Below are 13,056 nucleotides of genomic sequence, written 5' to 3'. Positions count from 1 at the left end.
TCAAATAGTCTCACAGCAGCTCAGGCTTAGCCACTGTTTGTCATCTTGTCTAATGTGGAACGTGCAACACGAACAGTGAAGTAGAGCAAGGCAGACAGGTAATCCAGGATTACAACACCGACATGTCATTTCTGTGGACGCTGTTATCCCAGCTCACTCGTCTTTTGCGTGAAATGCAGAGTTCAACCCCATCTGTCTGCTCGAAACTCTCCTCTGGCACCCATCAATGGCGCACCGTGGACCAGCATAGACAACGAGATAATGAGCTCCCGTTGCCTTGTCAACGCCATCCGGTTCCCCTCCGACAATCTTAAGCTCACGTTTGCCAGTTTCCAGGTGTTTGGAGCTCTAAAGCAAACAAGGTATTCCGATAGTAAATTAAATTTTATATTGTTTCAAAATCCTTCCAACAGGCACCCACAGACTGACAATATTATAACTAGTCTGCAGTTTCCTGGAGAGATAACAAATGCAACAGCTTATAAGACTAAAGACTAAAACTAAAATCCTACAAAAAGGGAGCATGTCAGACTAACAAAGGTAAAAGGTAAGGTTCACACACAATCTCAGTGTGACAAGCTTGTAAAAACTGAAGTTAAAGATTTGTTTTATTGTTGAAGGCACCAAGTATACACATTGATTGTCCTGTATTTGGCCTAAATGACTCATTGAATCCATTTACTGAAAAACAAAAGTGAGTTTTTAAGTCCACTTCCTTAAAATTGTCTTAGTATGAGCGTTCAACTGGGATGCTTCGTCACAGACTCCAACCTATAGCCTTAAGATCAAAGTCCATTTGTTTTTCCTTCTTTTCCCGTTTTCTATATCATCCAATTCCCTTTTTAGTTCTGTCCCCACTTCCCAGTGTTTTATCATCATTCCAATTCTGTTTTGTGCAAGCATAGAGTCACATATTTGTTTACGAAATATAGTGCCATCGCAGTGATTTCAACAAAGCTCTTTGAGAGCCACACGCTAAAAACATGCTTCTAATAAACTTAATACGATTTTATGTTTGCACTCTGTGTGATCATATTATCTGCTGAATCACAGGCTAAGAAACGTGGCTGCAGTATCGGTCACAGCTGGAGGACACTTTGTGCATATACCTTACTCCTACCGCAGCTCAACTAGAGCTTCTTTTCTGTTGGAATGCCAACACGCCTTACCTTTATCTCTGTTGCAGTTCTTATCTGTTTGTTTTTTCTTTTCTACAAATGTCAGTGTCACATTGATCACTCAAACAATGGCAAATCTATATCTGAAAAGTTGGCACTGTGTCACGTTGATCACGTAACAGGTTAGTAGATGTAGGTCTACTAATGTTTGTGTGATCAACGTGACACAGTGCCACCATTTTTTGCACAAATCTGCAATCGTTTGCATGATCAGCATGAGACTGCAGGGAAAAAAGATAAAGAAATACAAAAAAAAATTTTTTTGGGTTTCAACAGAAAAGAAGCTGTAGGAATCAAAAATGGTGGCACTGTGCCATGTCAATCACACGAACATTAATGTTTGCGTGATCGGCACGACGGTCGTGTCGATCACACGGTCATGTTTGCATGAGCAACATGACACAGTTCCAGTATTTCCAAGCAACAGACAAAGATATCAGCTCAACTCCTTCATAGTTGTCATCTTTCTTCTGGGAAAGAAAAAAGTAATAATTACATGCTGTATACCCAGTATCAATCACAAGTTTCATACACAGATTATTTTAAATGAGCAGCCTGCATGAAAAACAATCAAATATCATTTATTATGTTAGCGTTTATACGTCCTTGCAAGTTATTTTGAGGTCTGTCCATCGAGCGGTTACAGTGTTTCAACTTGTAATCAATCCCATTCTAAAGAGACTTTGACTTGAGGTCAGACTAACGACTGACTTGTCTGTAGCCAAAGTGTTTTAGACAAGACGAATAAAAAGCTGAAAATTACTTACTCGATGCCCTTTTGCAGTGTTCCAAAGTTGTGTGACGTCACAGAATAAATTACAAAATAAATTTAGTCCAAATGTTTATCCATGTGAGGGGGCTTCTTGCTGTTTTCAGTTTAAAGTGCATCTTCCCCCCATCAACAACTGGATGGCTGGTCTGAGCAACAGTTTGACCACATTCCTCATGCTACCTCTGTAAGTGCTTCATGGCATTTCCTGCAGAGTGACATTCTCTCCCCACCTGTACGCCATTTAACACAACACTGATACATTCCAGAACATTGTCTGCAAGATAAGGTATTCCCTTCAACTAGAGCATCAGATACTTCACTGCCAGAGACTTTCATTGTTCTTGTCTATTTTGCATCCACATTGCCATTTCTTATAGTAACTTAAGAGAGATTTCTGGCCCTAATGCTTTGCTAATATAGGGTAAATTATTTTTTAATGCTGCATTAATCCACTTTTGCTTTTTTTTTTTTGCTTCACTCTGATGCATTTTTTTAAAACAACTTGCAAAATACGACTCTGAACACTCTTTAGTAGATTCGGTGTCAGTTTACATTAATTGCAGAAGAACAGTTCTGGCACAGTGTTTATACGAGCCCATTCCCCACCCCTCATCTGCCCTCCCTCCCAAGTGACTCTTTATTTCTGTTTGAACAAAAAAGCTATTTCCTTTACAAAAGCAGCTGCTAAAACAAAAAGAAAACACAGCACTCGCTGATGTCTACCACACATTTTCTTCTCTGTGGAGTGCAGTCAAAGCAGAACAGCTAACCTCTCACCTGGTTTTGTACGAGAGGCTCAAAAAAAGTTGTTTTGCATAATATGTGCAGTGAAAATCAAAATCGAAACCATTCCAAACTGACACATTCAGCAAAAAATGTTCAATATCAGTTTGGAACATCATCTTATTTTATTTTGTTCAAATTGTCTGAATCTGAATCCGTTTGAATCACAACATTAATGCTGACACTGTAAACCCTAAGCAGTAAGACATAACGCCAGTCAACGCCCTTATTTTCAACTCACGTGAGTTCTTTGCCTGAGTCATGACAGGTAAGTGAAATGATGGACTAACTCCTTCATGTTTCTTTGGAGCGTTTGTTCGTTAATGGCTGAGAATCAACCCTATGTCAACATACTGGTTGGTAGCAGCAAAGGCCAGAAGGGACCTGAGGTGGTGCTCACACCCACCACTGTGTTGCGGCCTGGCACGGGCCTGTGCTTTAGAAGGGAGACTCATGGAAATCAGCAGGGCTTGGCTGGGCTTCACTCCCGCCTTGGTCCGCTAATGGCTTTCCAAGTTTGCGGCTGCCATTTGTCAGCTTGACTGATGTCTGCTCCATGACGATTAATCTCTTTCAATCATCCATCTCTTCACCATCAGAGCAAAAGTATAGTGCTCCGGCATGTTGGACCAGAACAACATGGATTTGCTCCCCAAATCAACCTCACACAATAAAACACCTGAAGCTTCAAAGTTGCAGGTAGAGCAGGGTGTGTTTTGAGTATTGTGAGGATAAGGGGATAAATTTACTGCAGCAGAAGAGAAGACAAAACAAAAATGGAAAAGAAAAAACTTGGCATTCTCGTCTTGTACATAATAGAAGAGCATCAGACACAGCCAAAAACCACAGAAAGCAAGACGAGCTGTTGAGATAGGTTGTTCCTATTCCTGGAACATTTTCAGTAGTCTATGAGAAAAAAAATAAATAAATAAATAAAAAATAGGGGTCTGCATCGCCCCTCTTACTTCATTAAGCGATTCTTATTGAAGCCTTGCAAGCAGGATCCAAACAGGAAACATTAAGTCTCTGGAGAATAGAGAGAAAGTACAGCAATTCTGTCTGTGTGAAAGAGTGAAAAGAGAGTGAATGAGGTGTGGCGAGTGAATATAAAGCAGTGAGAACACAGGGAGGAAAAGGAATAAAACATAGTTAGGGAGCAACAGTGTGAAGGGAAAAGCGAAAAGAGGTTGCAGTGCCCCAGGTGAGCCCTGTGGTGGGTCATTTCACAGCCCTGTAGGCTGAATAACACTGACAGGTCAGCTGGAAGACTCACTGCCAAGAGAAACTCACGACGGAAAGACAAGAGCACAGGGCTGCACCTCTACACACAATTTCACACATAAAAACAGTACATGCAAACGCACACCTCCCCGTCTTCACCGCAATATAATTTCCTTTTCAATCTGCCGCACAATAACCTAGCCACTGTTTATTGACCTTTACCATACAACTATTCACCAGGCAATCACTCCTTTGGCTCAAGACACAGAGCTATAGCTCCCACTGCTCTGCTGCCTCAGTGCTGCAAATCCACAAATGTACAACTGGCTTCAATAGCTGCGTACATAGTTCAGGAAGTGCGTTTGGTGCCTGAGCGAAGGAGGAGTGCCTCTCTGACAGCAGCGATGATTGTATCATCAAAGAAGACAACTCAATATTATAACCACCATTAGTGCAGTAACAAATCAATTAAAGGGAATTACAGCACTAAAGGCCCGTGTTCACACGAGTGCCTGAGAGGCATATGGTTTCGCAGTCTGTATTCACAACATTATACTTGATGGTTCTCAGTCTTGCCCAAGCTGCTGTCATCCAGTTTCACAGGCATAACCTATTGGCTTTAAAATCTTCAATTAGGACGATGCCCTTAAGGAAGGGCAGTATGAATAAAAGCATACAAGAGAAACAAGTCAAACCAGTCTCTCCTGAAGGGGGGAAAAAAAACAAAAAAAATTTAAAAACAAAACAAAACATTTTTTTTTTAATTTGATTTTTATGTGTTGCTCCCCGATTTTGATCAAGCCCTAAAATGGAGTAAAACTCCCCAAATCTAAAATGACAGACTTCATCCTCACAGATATTTTTAAAATAGCCAGTCCCAAATGTTCTTTTAGAGCTGGTATACTGGCACTGAACTTTCTCCTTTATTTCCTCTTGTTGTTGATCATGTTTGTAGACTTGGAGTCTAAATACAGACTAATGGGAAACTGTCAAGTTTGGAAGGCTTGTTTAAAAAAAATATATCATAAAAAAATAACAGACTGATCAACAAAATCTGTTAGAATTTAGATTTTTGGCAATGCAGCTTTTTCTCTGTACACTGTGTTGCGATTATATAGCCAGAATAAAAAAGCAATACTCTGATCTCCACAGGTAAGATAAAGGTTGAGTGAAAATAAACGTAAAATCCATCTCAAACTGAAACAGGGAGCAATTTTAACACTCACTGGTTTAATTCTTTTGAGACTTTTGCTGTTTGTTTCAAGGAGAGTAGAATGCTCTTCAGCCTTCTCATGCATGAAAATTAGAGGCGGTGAGGCGGTGAGGCGGCTGTGGCGGATCCATCGAGGAGGCAACCTCCTGCCGCCGAATGAATGTCAGTGACAGTGCAAGTCCTATTTGGCTGACAAGCAGCGGGGAAGCAGGTGGGCAGGCTGAGGCTTATCTGCCAAAACAGCCGGGGTTACACCACACCTCCTGCCACAAGAACTGCTACGACTCAACGGCTACATGCAGAGAGAATGAGAGGGTAGCAACATGATGGAAGAGACGTGAGAAAAGGGAGGTAGAGATACAGTAGGTTCGGGGAGGAGATTAGCAGCGTACAAAAAACAAAAGCCAGGAGAATGATTAGATCCTCTGAGCTATAAGAAAGTGCTGCTTGTAGAAGAGGCAGAATACCAGAGAGAGTAGAACTGAGAAATGGTGAAAATGATATATGTGTGGGTACTGATATTAGAGATTTAGCAAGCAATTTAAAGAAAAACATACACATTTTATTGAGCCGAGGCACTTAAATGAGCTCCGCAAACACAGAGACATTAAAGACTAATCATAATATTTCCACAACCAAATCCCAATTCACACTGGATCCTTTATCACAACAGAAAACAAGAAAGAAAAAGACAAGAAATAAAAGATAAAAATAACCCCTCAAAAATTCCTTTACCTTTTGCTTTCTTTACCAGTGACCTGGGACTGCACTATTCACCCTTGCGTGTCCCACATAAACCCGTCTGCTGTTCTTATCTAAGGCTACGTTCGCACTGCAGGTCTTAATGCTCAATTCCGATTTTTTGATCAAATCCGATTTTGTTTTGTCTGCTTGTTCACACTACAAATAAAATGCGACAGCAAACGCGCTCTAACGTGAACCCTCAAAGCGGCCCGCATGCGCAAAAGAAGACGTCACACACAACGCGCTCTGTTTAGACCCAGAGCAAACCGTATTGTTTGACTGCTGGCCCTTAATATAAAGACTTCTGACTTTACGTTTCCCAATTTTTGCTTTAAGCTATTTTGTTATTTACATAATAATGTAACCTAATAATGATCCTTATTGCTGTTTTAGAGGAGCGGTGCTTCCAAGGATAGTCGCAGATTTCTGTCAGAATCTGCAGATTATACAGTACAAATAAAATGTTCACGTTTCTCCAACGTTGTCTTCCCAACAGTTTCACTGACATCTACACCGGATGGCCAGGAAGCGTTCGCGATGTCTTCTCGGGCGCTTCTCCTGAGCTGATAATTGGCGTCTGTCTTGTGTAAGTGACGTAAAAGACAGATTTAATGCGACATGATCATTCAAACAGCAGTCGCTTTCTAAAACATCGGATATGTATCGGATTCAGTACCACATTCGAAAGTGACCCAGATCGGATTTGAAAATATCGGATTTGTGCTGTGCAAACTGTCATACCATCATCAGATATGGGTCGCATACGGTCAGAAAAGTCAAATTTGATGCGCTTTTGCCTGCAGTGTGAACGTAGCCTTAGAGACAACACACCGTCACTCCACTGCACCTTTCCCAAAATCATCTCCAGGGTTTCTGAAGTGTTGACTAAGCAGCTCCAGGCTCACTGTCAGGGAGCTCTGCTGGGGTTTCGCGACGAAGTGTGAATGTGAGATACCAGGTGTCACTTTAATTGAGACCTTGATGCTGCCGTCTGAGCGAAACGGAAAAATTGTAGCGCAGATAAGGCGACGTTACACCTGTGTAAGGACAGCTGATTACACAGTGGGATTATGTTTAAATGAAGCTCAAAACAAGGACTTTATGCACCTAAATATCTCATCACTGCACCCAAATCACGTCCCCTGCAACGCAGAGGGTGAAAAGCATTATCCAAACAGACAAAGAGGATTCATTTGTGTGCTGCACGGAAACAGACTGTACATCTTTTCTGTGGTGTAACAACATTACAGCGGTTCCCATTCTGATTGATGAAAGTGCCATGTCTGCAAGCACCTCTTTTACATAGTGAAGAGCCTTCCCTGCAGCCCGCCATTTATCATCTGACAGTGGGATGGCTGTATTCATCTTAATGCATTGCAGACCCAAACAGGTCCCAGGTCACACACTGCTGCCATGAATCCCTGTGTCTGATTCTAAAAGAGGAGGAGAGATGAGATGGCCAGGGAGTTTTTGGTGGGTGCACAAAGATAGCAGGAGAACAATACTGTCACTTTAATGTTTGTATCACCTCCTAGCACTACCTGCATCGTGACAGGCCATCAGTAAAAGCTGTCCTAAGAGTATAGAATGTTTTACCAATTCTAATAGGGTAAAGCCACCCTAAAATGCATCCTTATGATGCACAACTGCAGCATACTTTGCGTGACTAAGACTAATTTCTTTTAAGCTGGATTCACTGCCAGAACTTTTTCCACTATTGACTAAAACTGAGGTACAAACATCCTCAAGACTAGACCAGTCTTGAGGTGACGCCATGTTACTTTTGGCATTTAACTGTCCTGAACTGTTACAAATGCCAGCGTGTTGAAAGCTTTCATGTTTAAAGATATTTCAGGTAAACCGTGAACTGGAAAAACAGTGTATTAGAATAAGAGTTCATTCATGATCCAATTACGATTAAGTAATGATGCCTATATCCTTTCAAACTGTGGATTTGCAGAATTCTTACATCACAATTTCCACAGGGGGAGGAAACGCAGGTGGAATTAATACTTACCAAGTTCAGACTGCACAATAACAGCCCAGTTATGGTCCAACACACACAACATAGGGTCTTGTTGGAAATGGTTAACGTGCATGTCAGTTGATTGTTTTCTCTCACATCTCTCATATCTGGGGTACATTATAATGTCCCTGCACAATGACTTGCATGTCACTTTTTTTATTCTCCCAAAAAAAATCTTCCATGACTGCTTCATTATCCAGTTTAGGTAGGTGGAACTGTGAAGCAGAATACACGCACACGCACACACACACACACACACACACACACACACACACACACACAGCTTAACTCTCTAGCTCGACTCTCCTTTCCACTGACATCATGCATGTCGTGAAAGCCAGCAAGCTTGACTGAAAAAAAAAAAAACCAAGAAACAAGCTTTTATGGCTCTAATCATCTAATCTGAAATGTTGGCCATCATATACATAAACAAAAATATTGTGTAGACTGTGCTCAGCATAAGAAGTGTCCCAGTAAGCGATGGCAGCCAAGCAGCATGTTCAGAAGCCTGACTGCTGCTGAATGGATGCAGTCACCATTATGCAGCCTTGCTTTACCTATTGTGACAAGTCAGAATGTCGGTGTGAAAAAAGGTCCAAGTATCAGAAGCATGTTGCCACCATGCTATTTTACCCGCATGTCATTTCTGACCAGAGAACAGAGAGAGGGCATTGTGGGGGTAGAGAACCGTGAATGAGCAGTTTTCTTCTGTTGCTGCTGCTCGAGTTTGACCATGTCAAAAATGTTGCTGCTGGATGCAGAGCAGGCCACTGTGTAATCTGGTGAGAGCCGTGCAGAATAAATGGCAGCTGCTGCTGTTGTCGCGTCTCACTCTGAAAGCGCCCCAAGTCAAAATTCTCACACAGTAAATTAAAAGCACAATAATGCAAAGCACCCACAAAGAGATTGGAGTCAAGAGCACAATCATGATTAATTATACCCCAAAACATACCAAACACACCTTTAAGCCGTTTACATTTACTCACCATGACTAAAAGCGCTTTGATTTAAATCAGTTTATGCTCATTATTTATGGTTGTTACGCCATAAGAGTAAATTGAATCCCAAGTTAAAAAAAAAAAAAATAAAGGCACTGAATATCAGACTGAGATGACATCCAACAATGTGAAAGCACTTGATTTTTCCTATGACACCTACAGGTTGCGAATCCAACTACAACTTCACCATCTTCCTAGTTGCATCAAAATCTTATGTCACGGGGAAATGCTTAAGTCGAATCACAGAAGTCTAAAGAACACAGCAAAACCAGTAATTAGAACAAGAAAGGGCTCAAGGTCAAAACACTATGCAATAGACATTCTTCTTTGCTGTGATGCAGACCTTGAATTCAAGACATTTCCTGCCACACAATAGCAAACCTCTAATCTAAGCTAAACACATGCAAGTGCAGCAGTCTATGGAAAATTAAAAACAGGGCGTGACATGAAAGTATCTTGAGCAAAATTAATTCCATCAATAAAAACTTTTGGACATTTCGTCAGTTTGGGTTTCGCATCACTTTTCAAAGCATGCACAGGATAAACAGTGCTCATTGAGCTTCAACGCTTAAGACAAATCTGAGCCCCACACGCTACTTATAAATCACAACAAGATGTCAACATGTCCGAGATGTTTTGAATCAAGCAGAAATTGCGACTATAAAAGTAGTACACTTACGTTAACAATCTTTACAGGGAAGGAAAGTGACCATGACGAGTATAATTAAATTAACTCGGTGCTCGCCCACAGGATATTACAGCGCATGGCTGTTACCTACACTACTGAATTACAAGGGCACTAAAGCAAAGTGTTTGCCTCAGCAAGTGAGCAGATACTTCTTTATTTTCTTGCTTTGCCTGCTCTTCTTGGCCAATGGTGGGGGTTGGAGGGGGGGTGTAATTGGCATGCAAGCTTCAGCTGGGCTGTTAGATGAGCCAGGTCCCAAGCTCGGGCACAAAGCACAACGGCTCTGCTGTGCCCACAAAATTAGTTTAAAGCTGTGATTCAGCAACAGGCTGAGACCTGTACAGTGCCACTGATGCCATCCATCATGGCAAATCCATTTCTCTGGCAGGACAACTGAGTCAAACCGACACCCCCTCACCTTGCAAAGCACAGCATAGCAGCAGGTAGAAAGAAATATAAAATATAAGGGTTCTGATGGTTTCAGTAAATAGGGAAGTCTTGTTAGGCTGAAGATGACCATATATTACTAGCCCTTTTTTGTTTACAGTTCCTCTCGCTCTAATCCTCCTAACACTCGGCAAAAATGTGCCTTCTCCAACACAGCTTAGATGAAAATAACACTAAGATTGCTGTTCACATATTTTGCCCCATTTCCGTGCTCTTCTATTCCCGACTTCAACATAAAAACTTTGGTACAAATAACAAATACTGCCCCGACACAGACACCAGTGTTATTCCTGTGTATGCACAGTAACGTAAGCCTGAACCCTAAGATCAAGACAGCAGTGATTTACACTGGTGTGTAGTGAGGTAAAGCTATTTACAGGATTTTCATTTACAGGTAACCGATCACAGAAAAAGATGGGATTACTTTGGATCATTAGTTTCCAACAGTATACAAACAAGAAACTACAGCTAATATAAGTTCACTTACTTAGCAGCTTTAATCAAGCTATGATATGAACATAAGGCAGAACAACGTTTGCTACAACTGATAAAGCTGCGTTAATACTGCTGTAGTTACATCTGATACTTGGAACAGTTAGCAATATTTCTCAAATTAAGTGAACTAACCCCCATCAAAAAACAGCTGAGGTTAGACCATTATTGACTCACCAGCATCCAACTATGTCAGTGAGTCACAGCAACACAATGGCTGGGATAAGAGGATGGCGTCGAGGAAGGTGGGGGTGGTGGGGGGTGGTTTGCCAGCTGATCGAATCTTCTTATTAACTTTCCCCAGGCCTGTGGAGATAGAAAAAGGAAAGGAGGGAGGGAGAGGAGGAGGTAGGGAGGATTGGTTTAATGAAGACTCCTGCCGTGAGAGTTCGTCTGCCTATGGTGCGGCCCTGTGAATAAGCCTGGCAGACAGATGGGCTGAAGAATTGATCAGTGGAGACAGTCTACAGAGACCAGCACAGACTCAGAGGCTGTGTTTTAGTTGAGGTGAAGTACACAATCAAGGATATCAAAGACGATGAAATGTCACTGGAATTTACTACCAGTGGGAGAAAGCACTACAGTTAGAGGCACAGAGGAATACAATCTAAATTGGAGTTTGATTTGAACTGACAGCAGAGAAGGGGCCATAAACTTCAAAACCAAACTGCGCATGCTTATTATTTATTAGACTGGCATGCCTGAAACAGAGGACTGCGGAATCAGTCCTTGAAAGATCTCCTCAGACTGCCGATTCTGAGGCTTTTTGGTGTCTTAGCCCTTTGTCTCCCGGTTGTCCTTCTGAGAGCTGTCCCACTTTCAGCCCTGGCTCTGTGTGGCATCCATCTTTCACACGAGTGACAACGCCCCCCCACCCCCACTCTGCACTGCCACTCTTATTTTCATCGTCTATTGTTCCAGCCCGGCACAGCAAGTCCCACAATTCTATCATCTCCACAAGCTCAATACTTGCCTGCACTGCTGATAAGTAGCCAAACACTGAGGTGATGAATAAATCACAATGAAGCACATACACATGTGCTAAAACCAGGAGGAGGCCAATTTATTTGGTGTATTTTTGGCTAGTTTGAAGAATTCTAGGACACATTTTGTGCACAGCTTCATGCTGTATTATTTGGTTAAGGTGCACACACCACTACTTATGGTAATGATTGATACCTCACATTCACACCATTTCACAATATTGTCAGTGTGACATGTGTGACAATTGTGTGACTAACAATGTTTCAAGCTTTGTATTTGAAATTATCTCTCAAAAAAATTGGTTCTCTAATTCTTTAATTTTACTCAAGAATTAATGCTCTAATATCAAATTGTTGTTCCATATCTAAGCTTTCCCCCCTTTTTTTGAAATGAGGACCAACAGCAGGGAAAAAAAAAAAAAAAAAAAAAAAAAAAAGAGTTCTCGCATTTTTTCAAGAGGTCCATAAACGCTATAACGTTAATTAACTTTCTTTGCAGCAACGTCCGATATTATGTCACTCTGTTTCTCCATTGAAGAGAGTGTTTAAGGTTTTGTGCAAAAAGGATAACATCTAAGCATCAAGTATAATAAGTACAGCGCCTGTACCAAAACAAAAATATATATACTTCAAAGTCACTATCCACTATTTGTTGTCTGCAATTTTCTGTTTTCTTTCAGTTCTGTACCCCCTGCCCTGCATGTCAGATTGCTCCTTGTTCTCACACACTAAATGTTTTCAGCTCTTTCTGGAAATCACTGAAGGATGGGGAGTGAATATAGAGATGTTTTTTTTTCTTTTTTTGTTAAATCGTTGCTTTGATCATTACCAACATCAAACCAAACTAAATAAAAACAAAAAAAAAAAAAAAACTGTTTTTTGGTGTAACATTTTTGAAGAGTTACTTCAAATTTTAAATGAGCTCTGTGGTGATATCGACTGTGTACATAAGTACATAATAAAAAGTACATAATAAAAAAAGAAATCCGAAAAATCCCCGTCTAATCTCTATAGAAATGCATGTACATGATGGTCATAGCATTCAGGGTCTGAAAAGTAAAGCCATGGGGTAATAACTTAAACTCTTTGATGTGGGGGGCGGGGGGGGGGGCTGTGCATACAAGTTTACGTCAATACCATTTTTATATAAATTTCCTTGAATACTCACATATTTCTACATACTAAGCTTCTCTATATTTACCAAATCACTAGCACAGGAGTGAACAGGATCGTTCACCTCTGTCAACTTTAGGCTTCAAAAACAGCTCACTGCTTTAAACCTACTTTATTTCAGAGAGAAATCCTTTGCCAAAACCATCCTCGTGGCAGTTTGGAAGTTGTGCAGGTCTTCTTAGACTAAAGTCGCCCATTTATTTAACTGTTGCTTTGGGATCTTTAAATTTAACAAACCGGTTTACGGCTTTAAACTGACGGTAATTGATTTGGTCAGACAGGAATTCTCCTCTCTAAAAACAGCAGCTTTAAGGTTGAAATAAAAATGCAAAAATAAT

The 13,056-nt window shown here is 41.0% G+C and overlaps 1 protein-coding gene across 4 annotated transcripts in view; it reads right to left on the bottom strand.

The window, feature by feature from the left end:
- Nucleotides 1–13,056, bottom strand: part of sema6cb (semaphorin 6Cb) — a 149,380-nt gene that overhangs the window by 97,533 nt on the left and 38,791 nt on the right. For all 4 annotated transcript variants that reach the window (XM_085472125.1, XM_085472128.1, XM_085472129.1 and 1 more), the window contains one exon: nt 10,740–10,868. The gene's annotated coding sequence lies outside the window, so the exon portion shown is untranslated. The remainder of the gene's footprint in view (nt 1–10,739; nt 10,869–13,056) is intronic.

This window comes from Copadichromis virginalis, linkage group LG11 (assembly GCF_057382275.1).
Source record: "Copadichromis virginalis isolate Kocher_CV1m ecotype Utaka linkage group LG11, C_Virginalis_male_GT1.1, whole genome shotgun sequence".
NCBI lineage: Eukaryota > Metazoa > Chordata > Actinopteri > Cichliformes > Cichlidae > Copadichromis > Copadichromis virginalis.
This window is presented reverse-complemented; position numbering and strand designations above follow the sequence as displayed.